The 12,383-nt window shown below is 54.2% G+C and overlaps 1 protein-coding gene across 1 annotated transcript in view; it reads left to right on the top strand.

Moving 5' to 3' along the window:
• Window positions 1-7,800: 7,800 nt before the first annotated feature.
• Window positions 7,801-12,383, top strand: part of Slc45a1 (solute carrier family 45, member 1) — a gene marked incomplete in the record, with an annotated part of 30,120 nt that continues 25,537 nt past the window's right edge. Inside the window, 1 exon segment of the mRNA XM_013504132.1 lies at window positions 7,801-8,009.

The following is a 12,383-nucleotide window of genomic DNA, read 5'->3' as shown; positions in this document are numbered from 1 at the left end:
GAGGAGGAGGAGGAGGAGGAGGAGAAGGAGGAGGAGGAGGGCTATCTGAGGTGGTGATTGTTGTTGGAAGTCCCCACTGTTTATTATAGGAAAGTAATAAAGTCACCGCGTGTGGAAGGCGACAGGTCTGCTCCAGACTCTGCCGGTCACCCTCGCCACCTCTGTCGCCTGGGGCCCCTGCCCTGACCTTCCCGGGCCGCGCCGGGACTGGGCTGCAGAGATTCCTCATTGCCCTGCAGCACTTACAGTCTCTTTCCAGAAGGCAGGGCGTGCTGGACGAGAGGAATCTCAGGAAGCTGCACAGGACCGGTACTGATAGATGATGATTCATTTTAAGATGGCTCTTTTTTGAAAAAAGGCCACGATCCTAACAACGATGATAAAATCTAGACAAAAGTTACTCCGCTCGGAGGCTTGACTCTTTTTAATCTTTCCTCTGGGGGTCTGTGGTTGGGGGCACCCGAGGTCTGTCTCAGCCGGGGGCCTGGGTGCCCCCAAGCTTCCGCCGCCCTTGCACCCCGGCCTGTCCCCTGGCGTGACCCTGGCCCTTGCCCGCCGAGCCCGGCCGTTTTGCCGCTGGAAGGGCAGCGGAGGTCGCCGGGGCTGCTGCTTTATTTGGAGTCGTTATAAACTTGTTTGTTGGTCGCTTCCGCCCCGCCCGGGTCCCAGCCTCCTCGCGGAGCCAGCGGGAGCGAAGCCTTCCGTGAAGTTTCCCCCTTTTGAAAGTGGAAACTTGGCGGCCTGAGGTTTGGAAGTGCGTCGGAAAGTCTAGCTGGGCTGGCAACTTCTGAGGCCCGGGCCGTTTACGAGTTTGTTTATAACGACAGAGAGCAGGTCTGTGTTTCCTCAGCCCCGGCTGCACGCTGGCCCTGCCCGGGCGCGATCTCGGCAGCAGGCCCTCCCCCCGGAGGCCACAGGCAGGGCGCTCAGGGAGAAGGCGGCGGCCTGGGGCAGGTGGACTCGGACTCCATCCGGCCCGACCTGGCGACCTTGCTGCGTGCGGGAATCCTCACCCCCAAAGCCAGGGCCCGGCGTGGCCCCCTTCCTGAGGCCTCACTGAGGGGACAGGGAGGTGGGCACGGTTGTGGGGCAGGGGGGATGGACACGACCAACTCAGGCCAGAACCCGGAGGGTACAGAGAGGCTGTCACAAAGGCTGGCCAGGCGGCAGCAGGGACAGAGGGAAATCTCCTTGCTGACTTCGACCTGAAGAAATCCCGGGCAAAAAGACAAAGCAAGCCAGGCGTGGTGGTGCACGCCTGTCATCCCAGCACCTGGGAGGCTGAGGCAGGAGGATTGCTATGGGGTCAAGACCAGTCTGAACTATATAGCGAGACCCCGGCTCAAAAACACAAAACAAACAGCAACAACAAAAAGACGAAGGACCCGACTGAGGTCACCTGGTTCGGTCCTTACACCTTCGTCAAGCACTGTTTGGGACCTGGGGACACCAGGGCGCTCCCGGAGCCAGGCTGTTAGGGTTTGGGTCTAGCCTGCCTCTGCAGTCTCACACAGTGAGAGGCGGGGCTCTGGAAGGTGACCGGGTGGTGGGGAGCTCTGGACCGCTAAACACCGTCCTCAACGAGGCCCTGTGGGCCGGGCAGTCCCCCAGCGACCATACACTCCTTGGCCTTTGATTCTTAGACCAGTGACAGCCCAAGAGGAGGCCCCAGTGACCTCAAGCGGAGCTCAGACATCCAGCGTCCCTCTGTTTTGCAGAGAATGTCTAATCGTAAACTTCGCCCTGATCCAGGCCCATCCGTAATCCCCAGCACCCTGAGAGCTCAGTGCTGAAGGCGTCATGTCAGTGAGGGCTGAGCCTTGGCCTCCCTCTGAGCTACGTCCTCCGCCCAATGTCAAAATTTTAAGTTACCTTCACACCACGTACCAAAGCCAAAAGTGAATTCTAGATAAAGGATAGATCTACACATAATAGATAAAACAGCAAAATTTCTAGACGATGACACAGGTGGCAAACTCATAACCTTGAACTAGGGAAAGATTTCTGAGGGAAAACACAATGAAATACCACGAGGAAAGCAAGCAAGGAGTGGATTTCTTTTTTTGTTGTTGTTTTAGTTTTTGGGTTTTTTTTTTTGGTACCAGGAATCGAACTCATGACCTTGCGCTTGCCAGGCAGGTGCTGTGCCGCTGAGCTAAATCCCCAGCCCCGCAAGGAGTGGATTTCACAGAAATTAAGAACTTGTAAAGAACGTCTATCCAGACACACAACTGCTGCTTATAAATCAGGAAGAGAGACGGGCGCCCTGGGACACACACAGACCTGACGGGGCGGATTACAAAGGCGATACACAGACGGCGAAACACCGAGGGAGCGGAACCCCACCAGTCACACGGAAATAAAAATGGCAGTTGTGACTATCACAGTGTGCCCGGTGCAGCCACCAGGCGGCTGAACATAAAGGCGCAACACCACCACACAGAGGTGACACTACCTACTCAAAACGAGAAATATATTTACTCCCACACGCTACTTCTGGTTTTACATGTATAACAGAAATGCCCACATGTGTACATCAGAGACACTCACCTTGTTACAGTGCCTGTGGCAGCATTAGTCAAACTAACCCAAAAGTAGAAACAGCCCAAGTACCTGACAGCGGATAAATACCTGCATAAAGGTCTTAGGGCATCTTCTCCCAGGGAGAGCTATACAGCCCTGAACATGGACTATGTACGGACATAGAGCACTCTCAACTCAAAGTCACCAGCAAAGAAAACAGGCATAGATGAATACGTATTTCTGGCTCCATTTACCTAAAGTTAAAAAAAAATAGTCTGGACTAAATCCTTGAGTGCAGGAATGGATGTCAGCACAAGCTCCTGAGGCTGCAGTAGGCGGAGCCACCCAGGGACACTGTCCTAGCGGTGGCCGTCCCTGCCTCAAGCCCCCGAGCTTTCTTGGCACCTTCACGGGTATTCAGGAATCACTGCGGATGGGACTGTGCCCCCCAGTTCCTGCTGAAGCCCTAACACCCGTGCAGCGGGGGCCTCCGTAGACGTCCTCAAGGTTACCGGCGGGAATCTCACCCTGCTGGGCTAGCGATGGCCACATGAGGACACAGGAGGAAGGTGGCCACCTGCACCAGAAGAGCCCCTGCTCCCGCCCCTCCACGTGTGAGAAGACACATCCGCTCTTGAAGACACTTGGTCAAGGGCCTTTGTCATAGCTGCCGGAGCAGACTGAGGCAGCCACCTACAAACCCAGGGAAGGTAACACTCCGGGACCCTCAGCTGGACTTTGTAAATAAATGGCCCCGTCCCCGTCCCAGGAGGACCAGTAGAAGGCACTGCGGACAGAATGCTGGCGACCCCTCTGTACACACGGAGCCGTAGCCCCGCTGCGATGGTGTCGGAGACGGGAACTCTCCGGGTGGCTGGGTCGTGGGGTGGGCCTCGTGCATGAGCTCGACTCGCTTCCAAAGCCAAAAGTGAATTCTAGATAAAGGATAGATCTACACATAATAGATAAAACAGCAAAGTCGCTGCGTGTTCAAGGAGGCCACAGGGAGCCCCGAGTCCTTCTGCCACAAGGAGGCCAGCAGAAGGTGCTGGTGCCGTGACCTTGGGCTTCATGAGTAATAACTTCTGAGCAGGCCTAGGCCTGAGGTGCCCGACTCGGTGACCCAGGGCCTCCCGCTGGAGGAGCGTTCCACCACCGAGCCGAGTCCCCGGCTCCTTTCCTCCCTTCCTACCCAGCCCTCTTCCTGCCCCTTGGATCGCTTTCCAGATAAACCACCAGCTTTGGGAGAGCCCCAACTAAGACACACGTTAGAGGAAAAGGCCGGGAAGTAAACAGAAAAGTCAAAATCGCGGTTACCAGGGCTGGGGATATAGCTCAGGGGTACAGCGCTTGCTTGGCAATTATGAGGTCGTGAGTTCTATTCCCAGTACAAAACAAAAACAAAAAACAACCCCCAAAATCATGATTAACTCTTTTTTTTTTTCCTGTCCAGGGGATTAAACCCACAGCCTTTTCATTGAGTCACGTCCCCAGCCCCTTATTTTTTATTTTGAGAGAAGGCCTTGCTATGTTGCCCAAGCAGGACTCAAACTTTTGATCCTCCTGCCTCAGCCTCCCCAAGTGAAAATTATTGGCAGGAGCTGAGAGAAGAAAGGGACCATAATCCTGATGGCCCAAGGGGGGGACTTGGGTGACAAACCCATCTATTGCAGACCTGGCAGGCGGGTGCAGTGGGTAAGAAATCGCTGCGTGTTCACTTTGTGTCTTGCCCTTTGCTGTTGTATAATTTCACAATGTAAAAACCATGAACCAGTAATTCATGACATGATGGTACAGGATTAAAATTATTTTAAAACAACGTGCACGTTTATTAGTCCCATAGCTAGTGGCTCAACGTTCACAGGTTCTGGATTGGTATCCCGGAGGTTGGATGCCCCTGGGGCTGTGTCCACCGGGCCCTCGGACTCCCAGGGGTGCCAGCTGCCCCTGGTTCCCCCAGCTACCGGGACAGCATTGCCAAGGAAACAAATCAAAATACAGGAGTGGGGTGTTGCCCAGAGCACACCGCTATGTAAAAAGGACCTGTTTATCTGAAATTCAGATTTAACTGCATACCCTGTTTGGTTGGTGGGCTTGGTTTGCTGTTGTTTGTGGTAGCAGGATTGAACCCCTCGCCGTCACCCTGAGCTACATCCCCAGCCCCTTGTTAAATTTTGAGACAGGGTCTTGCCAAGTAGCTAACTTGCCTAGACTGAGTTGGAATGTATGACCCTCCTGCCTCAGCCTCCCAGAGTGCTGGGATTACAGTCACGCACCAGCATAGCTGGAGAGACATCCTGTACTTTATTCTGCCACCCCCTGTCCCGGGGAGCCTCCAGCCCCCTCGAGGTGGGGGCGTCCACAGCCTCTGCTCTGGTTCTGCTGCAGAGGGTGCTGCCTGCTGAGTCCGGGTGAGAGGTCTCTGTGGGCTTGGGGTGCCTAGCCCCCACCTCCCAGCCCGGTGCGTGGAGGCTGGGCAGCGTCAGAGGGACCCTGAGACCGGCTGAACCCTGCGGTGGCTGGTCTCCCAGCACCACACCCGGCCGGGCCTCCACTTCCGCCTCCAGCCTTGCCTTCCTCCCTCCCGCCCCCCTCCCCACTGCTCAGGCTCCGGAAGGACCACAGGATGAAGATGGTGATGAAGACCAAGATGGTGGGGAGCATGCACATTCCATCAAGTGACAACAGTCGCATGGATAAAAACTTCAACATGAGGCAGGAGTGGTAGGGCACACCTGCAATTCCAGCACTTGAGGAGGCTGAGGCAGGAGGATCCCAAGTTCAACCCCAGGCTGGGCAATTTAATGACTTACCGAGACCGTGTCTCAAACTAAGAAAATAACAAAGGGCTGGGAATGCAACTTACTAGGAAGGCCGCGGGTTTCAACCCCAGTACAGAAAACAAAAAACCCGGCGCGGAATCTGCTGTCTAATGTTACCCATAAAACCCCGCGGCCCTGTGCTTTGCAGGACAAGTGAGTTCGGGAGAAGAACGAACCTCGCTTCGGACCCAGCCGCCCAACGTCGACCAGGCCCGGCCCGGCCTGCGCCAGCTCCGCGGGACTCTGCCGCCCCCTGGTGGACGCCGGCCCGCAGGGCGGCTCCCGGGACCTCCAGCTGGGCGCGGCCGCGTCCACGGTGGGACCCGGTTTCCTGGGAGTCGGCGCTGCTGCCCGGATCTCTCTGCCAAAGTCTCTGCATCCTGCCCACACTGAGGCTGAGGGTCCCGCAGTCAGCTCAGCCCCTCATGCCCACCCCCACCCCGCCAGCTGTGCGTCTGTCCCCTCTGTCAACGCTGGGTCCTGTGTGGGCCTAGCGACAGGAGAGACCGTGTCACACAGGAGGAGAAAAACCACGCGCTCATCTGACCGGAAGGGTTAAAAAAGAACGTTCTACACTTGGAAGGCTAAAAGAAATTAAAAGGAAACATTTTTCTCCTTGCTGTTGTTTTGTGTTTTGTGTTTTGAGGGGCTTTTCTTGAGACAGGAGCTCGCTATGTAGTCCAGGCTGGCTTTGAACTCACTGTGTAGCCCAGGCTGGCCTCGAACTCATGGCGGTCCTCCTGCCTCAGCCTCCCAAGTGCAGGGATTACAGGCGTGCACCACCAAGCTCAACTCAAAGGAATATTTAGAAATTCCTTTCTTCTCAACCATGCCTGGATCTCTTGCCTTTTCTCTGACTGTGCAAGCTGTGTCAGAAACCAGATCCTAGCCCTTGCTCTCCTGGCATTCCCCGGCCGCCACCCCCCGCCCTGGGTATGGGGGCCGCATCTCCCAGCCTGCTTTGCGGCAGGGGGTGGCCATGTCAGCAGGCCCCAGTCAGGGCCGGCACCTCCCCTGCTCCTCTAGGCCCTCCCCCGCCCACCTTCCCTCCATCAGGGCCACAGAAGTGAGAAAGAAGCCGCTCTGGGGCTGAGCCCTGAGGGCCTGAGGGTCTTCCTGCCTTCCTTAGCAGCTCGCTAGACACTTCTTCCCGCTGCCCCCGCCCAGCACCTGTCCCTGCAGTCACCCAGCCTCTCCCAGGCCCACTCTGAACCCTCCCGCCTGGCTTTCCCGCATCCTCCAGTCCTTTCTCCCTCCTGAGCTTGGTGATTGTTGCAAAATAAGAATCAGATTTGTGTCGCCAGCTCCCCGACCACAGGGCCGCTGCTGTCTCCACAGCAATCCCTGTGGCTGTAAGGTCACGACAGGCCATGTGGTCATGTGGCTGCTCACCATGGGATGAGCCCAGCTGCACTGTACCCCAGGCCCTTTGCACGGCCCCTTCCTGTACCTGGGGTGGCTGCCCCATGTCAATGTGGCTGTCCCCCTCCATGTTTTTCTTCAATGTCACCTTGTAAGTGGGGACATGTTGACAGCCTAATTTCAAACAGCAACGCAGCTCCCTCTCACAGTCCCGTATTCTCTTAACCCCTTTCTCTGAAAAGTTATCTTTTTAAAAAAATTTATCTTCTAGCTGGGCGTGGCGGCACACGCCTGTAATCCCAGCACTCGGGAGGCTGAGGCAGGAGGATCCTTGCGAGTTCAAAACAAGCCTCTGCTACAAAGTGAGTTCAAGGCCAGCCTGGACTGCATAGCGAGACCCCGTCTCAAAAAGACAAAAAAAAAGAAAAAAGAAAAAATTTATCTTCTAATTGATAAGCAAGTAAAAATTCTGTGTGTTTACTGTGCACATGCAGTTTTGATACAGATATCCATTATTAAATAGTTAAATCAAGCTTATTAACATTCGCATCCTCTCACGTGCCTTTTTGTGCTGAGAACCTTTCAAACCTCCCCCGTAACTTTCGCTTAAACTCTCCATTCAGGAATTCTCAAGTCTCCGATGCCTTGTGAACTAGAGACCCCGTGCTGTACAGAGCCGCTCTGAACTTAGCCCCCCTAACTGAGGTGTCCGCTCTTCAGAGGAAGCAGCTGTCTTCTCTCATACTATTTGTTTCGCCGTGCTTAATATGTATCTTTGTCCCTGAAAGGTTGCACCACAGGTCAGGGACTTTAGGGCCCCTGCTGTATCCCTGAAAATAGCGGCTGGCATAGCACAGGCAACCAGTAAGTTTGGGAAATGAGGAAGAGAATTCAGGGTACCGCTGACCTTTTAGTGCAGCGGGACGACCTTAGGGCACACAATATTTATTTCTAAAACACCACCACTGTTTACCAACGAAGACAGGAAAACGCGTGCATCTCTTTTAAAATCGGAAGGGAAAATACCAAGCACTCCGAGGCCCCGGAATGCGTGTTTGTTTTCACGTCAGCGCGTTCGGCGTCTTCAGATGGGCAGGGCGGTTGAGCAGCACTTTCTGTGTTGGTCCCGGTCCCCAGCTCCCGGCCGGCCGCTTTAAGGATGCTCTGCGCGGGATGCGGTGACGTCACAGCCCCGCCCCGCGATGCTGCAGCGCAGCCAGGGCCGGGGGCTGCGGGCGGGGACCGCGCTGCGCCGGCCGCCAGGAGCCCGGCCCGAGGGATGCCGCCAGCCCGCACCCACAGGTACCCGGCCCCTGCGGCACGCGCGTGGGCCCCGGGGCGATCCGAGCGCCCGGCCGGGGCCCAGGTTGGCACGGAGACCTTTGTTCCTCCCGATGTCTGGTTGGTGACCCTGAGCCGAGCCCCGCCTGGCCCGCGTGCAGGGGCCGCAGGCCCAGAGGAGGGCGGCAGTCTGGCGACAGGGCCGACCCTCCCTGCCTGGCAACCCAGGAAAGCCTGGGGTTTGCCCGCGGCCCCCGTGTGTCCCCGGAGCCGCAGGCCTGTTCCCTGTCACCTGGGCAGGTGTCATCAGCTTCCGGTTCCCCTGGCCGGGGTCCGGGTCACCCTCCCCGGGTCACTCTGCAGCACCGGGAGTCCTGCCCTCCCGAGTCACCAGGGGCTGCCGAGCTTGAGCAGAGCTGATAAGCGGCTCCTTCCTCGGTCCCAGCGGGAAACAGCCCGCAGCTCCGGCAGCCCTCAGGCTCGCCTCTCCGCCTGGCCGGCTCCTGGAGGGAGGCAGAGCCGCTGCTGGTGAAACCCAGCCCCAGAGGGCTGGCCGCCGGCCGGTGGGGTCTGGTTGACCCTCAGGCCACCGTCCACCACTGTCCACCATCCACTGTCCGGTCACCCGCCACAGAGTTCCTTAGTCACTGGTCCCAACCCCGTGGGGTCTTAAATTGCGGATCACAGGAAGGAGGGGCGAGGGAAGTCCCCCAAGACATGGTGGAGAGCAGGGTGCCACCTGGAGTGGGGAGAGGGGAACCAGGAAGTGGATCTGGATCAGCGTGGGATCATTTTAAGCATTCAAATGGACATTGCTTATTTTTATTAATCACATGCTATTGAAACACCCATTACAATTTGAAAAATCATTACTTTTCTGTACTTTCAGTACTGGGTATTGAGCCCCGGACCTTCACACAACTCGTGCAGTTTATTATTTATTTATTTTTATTTATTTATTTATTTTCAAAACAGGGTCTTGCTAATTCATTAAATTACCCAGGGTGGGCTAGAATTTGGGATCCTCCTGCCTCAGCCTTCCAGAGTGTGAGGATTACAGGTGTGTGCCACCATGCCCAGCTGGGATCCATTACTTTAAACACCCTTGGATCGTGGAAGTGCAGCAGGTGCTGGTATCGCCGCTGGAGGTTCTAGGGATTCTTGTGCATTTTCCTTTGATTAAATATCTGTTTAGTGTGATAAAGATGGTGGGCTAACGTTTGTGTTAGTGTATTACAGCTCTATTTCATTAAGTTTCACGTTCACCTATTGTATGGTAACACTCAAAATGACCTTTTTAAATTCTACCTTTAGAAGATGTTCTTTTAAAGTAAATGTATTTTTTAGAAAATATATTAATAAACCAGGCATAGTGATGCTTACCGGTAATCCCAGCACTCAGGAGGCTGAGGCAGGTGGATCGTTGTGAGTGATCGTTGTGATCGTTGTGAGTTCAAGACCAGCCTGGGCTGCAAAGTGAGCTCAAGGCCAGCCTGAACTGCATAGCGAGACCCTGTCTCAAAAAGACAAAAAAATATATTAATAAATATATTCAAATATATGTATTATTAAATAAAGATGGGAATACTGACCATCGCATTAGAAGGCGACACCTTAGTGAAGACTTCAAGCCAGAGAGTAACAGTGGTTTAAATACTGGTATTAGCAGATGAGCTGGCTGTGAGCTCTCCCTTTGGCTAGATTGAACTGCAAGTTGCATTTTAGGCACTGGGGTGGCTGGGGATCAGACCTGTCATAACGTAGGCAGGGGCACAGGCTCCTACGTTTCTGTTTGGGTAGGGTAGGGAAGCTTTTCCCTCGCTGGCTGTGGTGGCACATGCCTGTAATCCCAGCTACCTAGGAGGCTGATGCAGAAGGGTTTCAAGTTTAAGGCCAGCCTGGGCAGTTCAGCAAGACCCCAGGGCTCCATCTCTGTGCTTTTACGAATGAAGCTCCAGGGAACATGACAGCGACCTGTGTCTTGGAAGGGCGGACAGCTCTGGCCAGCACCGCCAGCACCTGAGCTAGGCAAATGAGAAGCATCAACAAGCTTAGCTTTTCCAAAACTTAGCCTTGGTGTGACCCTACGTGAATTGCATTTTAAGTGACGTTTTGTTTGTCTACAGCATTGTTAGGTCCATCTGTTCTTGTTTTACAGGAGAGAGTGGCATTTTTCTAAGGGCACAGATGAGTCATTTATAGATGTGACAGCAGAGTGAGTCTGGCTGTGTCATTCCGTCACCTCGGGGTAAAACCCATCTCTTATCAAAGCCACAAGGCCTGTGGCCCTCAGGGAGTGCTTTCCTGTGGCATTAGCACTCACCACTCCCGTTGTGCCTAACGGCTGAGCCTGTGTGGTGCATGCGTGCGTGTGTGTACATGCATGTGCATGCAACTGGGAACTGAACCCAAGACCTTTGCACTGAACTTTTTTTCTTCTTTTTGGAGTCAAGGTCTCACTCGGTCTCTGAGTTGCCCAGGCTGGGCTTGAACTTGCAACCTTTCTGCCTCTGCCTCTCAGGGTGCTGGGATCCCAGGGGTGTGCCACGAATGATTGCCCTCATCTCTCTTTTACATGAGTGATTCCCATTAGAACACCCTTCCTTGAATGGGATGTGGTGGCACATGCCTGTAATCCCAGCACTTGGGAATCTGATGCAGGAGGATTGTTTCGAGTTCGAGACCAGCCTGGGCTACAAAGTGAGCTCAAGGCCAGCCTGAACTGCATAGCAGGACCCTGTCTCAAAAAGACAAAAAAAAAAAAAAAACAAGAAAAAAAAACCTTTGCTCCACTTTTTCACCCAACTCAGGGATAAGAACTATGTCTTTATTTTATGTCTGTGATCTCAACGTCTTGGAAGATGAGTGAGTGAAGACATAGTAGATAAATGATGGCAAGGGAGTTAGGGTGGATGGATGGATGGATGAGTGGATGGATGGATGGATGGGTAGATGGATGGATGGATGGATGGATGTGTGAATGGGTGGATGAGTGGGTGGATGGATGGATGGGTGGGTGGGTAGATGGATGGATGGATGGATGGATGGATGGGCAGATGGATAGACAGGTGGATGGATGGATGGATGGTGGGTGGATGGGTGGATAGATGGATGAGTGAGTGGATGGATGGATGGATGGATGGGTGGATGGGTGGGTGGGTGGATGAGTGGATGGATGGATGGATGGATGGAAGTGTAGATGGGTGGGTAGATGGACGGGTGTGTGGATGGATGGATGGTTGTGTGGATGGATGGATGGATGGGTGGGTGGATGGATGGATGGGTGGATGATAATGGATGAATGAATGAGTTATTCCTCCTGTTCTGAATCTTGCTAAAGTGTGTCTAGGTCCAATCATTTCTACCACTGGTATCTTCTGAAGGATCACTAGGGTGGTGAAGGGGTCTGGGATACATTTCTTGCAGTCTGCAATATCAGAGTGATCCAGAAAGAAGTTACCCACCAGCCACTGTGACAGAAAGTGGAATACTAGATGCATGTCAAACATAAGCCTATGTCTGATGCCTAAGACTAATTCTGCAAGAAAACCTGTCCTCTTTACCGTGGGAAATGACAACCATTTTTATCAGGAGACCTCTGGGTGTTGGGGAAGTTGTCCTGGCTTGCGGCCCCTTCCCAAGAACGTCGTCCATTGCTTCTCCGTGGAGCAGGTGGTGGGCTCTGTCCAGGAGGTCGGCAGAGGCCTGGGCCTCCTGCTTGGAGTTGGGCACTGTCTCCTTCCCCCAGATCTCAGTGGCTTTCTTGTCCTTGGGCTTAGGAAATGGCCACTGGTTAGCACACAGGTCCGCACACTGGAATCTGCTCCTTTAGCATTGGTGAGCTGCACTATTCCAAGGCCGTGACAGGCAGCTGGGCTCAGGAACAGGTGTCGCAGGCTCAGATTGCAAGCTTGGGGAGGGGCGCGCGGGGGCGGAGGGAGGGGGCGTTGGCATTGTCCCCTGCCCTCCTAGGCTATGGCCTAGTGGAAGTTGCTCAAAATAAATACATTAAAGCTGGAGGAGGGGGGTCTGTTTCTCACGCCTTCCTGATTCATTTTATTTATTGTGTTTATTTGTGGAACCAGGGCCTTGTGCATGCTAGGAGAACATTCCACCCCTGGGCCACCCCCCAGTCCTTTCTTTAAAGAGAGCATTTTCAAGCCTGGCTGGTGTCCAGCTGACAATGAAAGGAAAGGCTTGCGTCCAACCCGCTCAGCTGTAGACTCCAGAACCCAGCACTCAGGGAGGCTGAGGCAGGATCGCCAAGTTCGAGCCCAGCTGGGGCAACTTAGAGACTTAGTGAGACCTTGTCTCAAAATAAAAATAAAAAAGGGCTGAGGAAGGAAGGAAGGAAGGAAGGAAGGAAGGAAGGATGGAAGGAAGGAAGGAAGGAAG

Source organism: Chinchilla lanigera, unplaced genomic scaffold (assembly GCF_000276665.1).
Source record: "Chinchilla lanigera isolate Chin_1 unplaced genomic scaffold, ChiLan1.0 scaffold00085, whole genome shotgun sequence".
In the NCBI taxonomy this organism is placed as follows: domain Eukaryota; kingdom Metazoa; phylum Chordata; class Mammalia; order Rodentia; family Chinchillidae; genus Chinchilla; species Chinchilla lanigera.
This window is presented reverse-complemented; position numbering and strand designations above follow the sequence as displayed.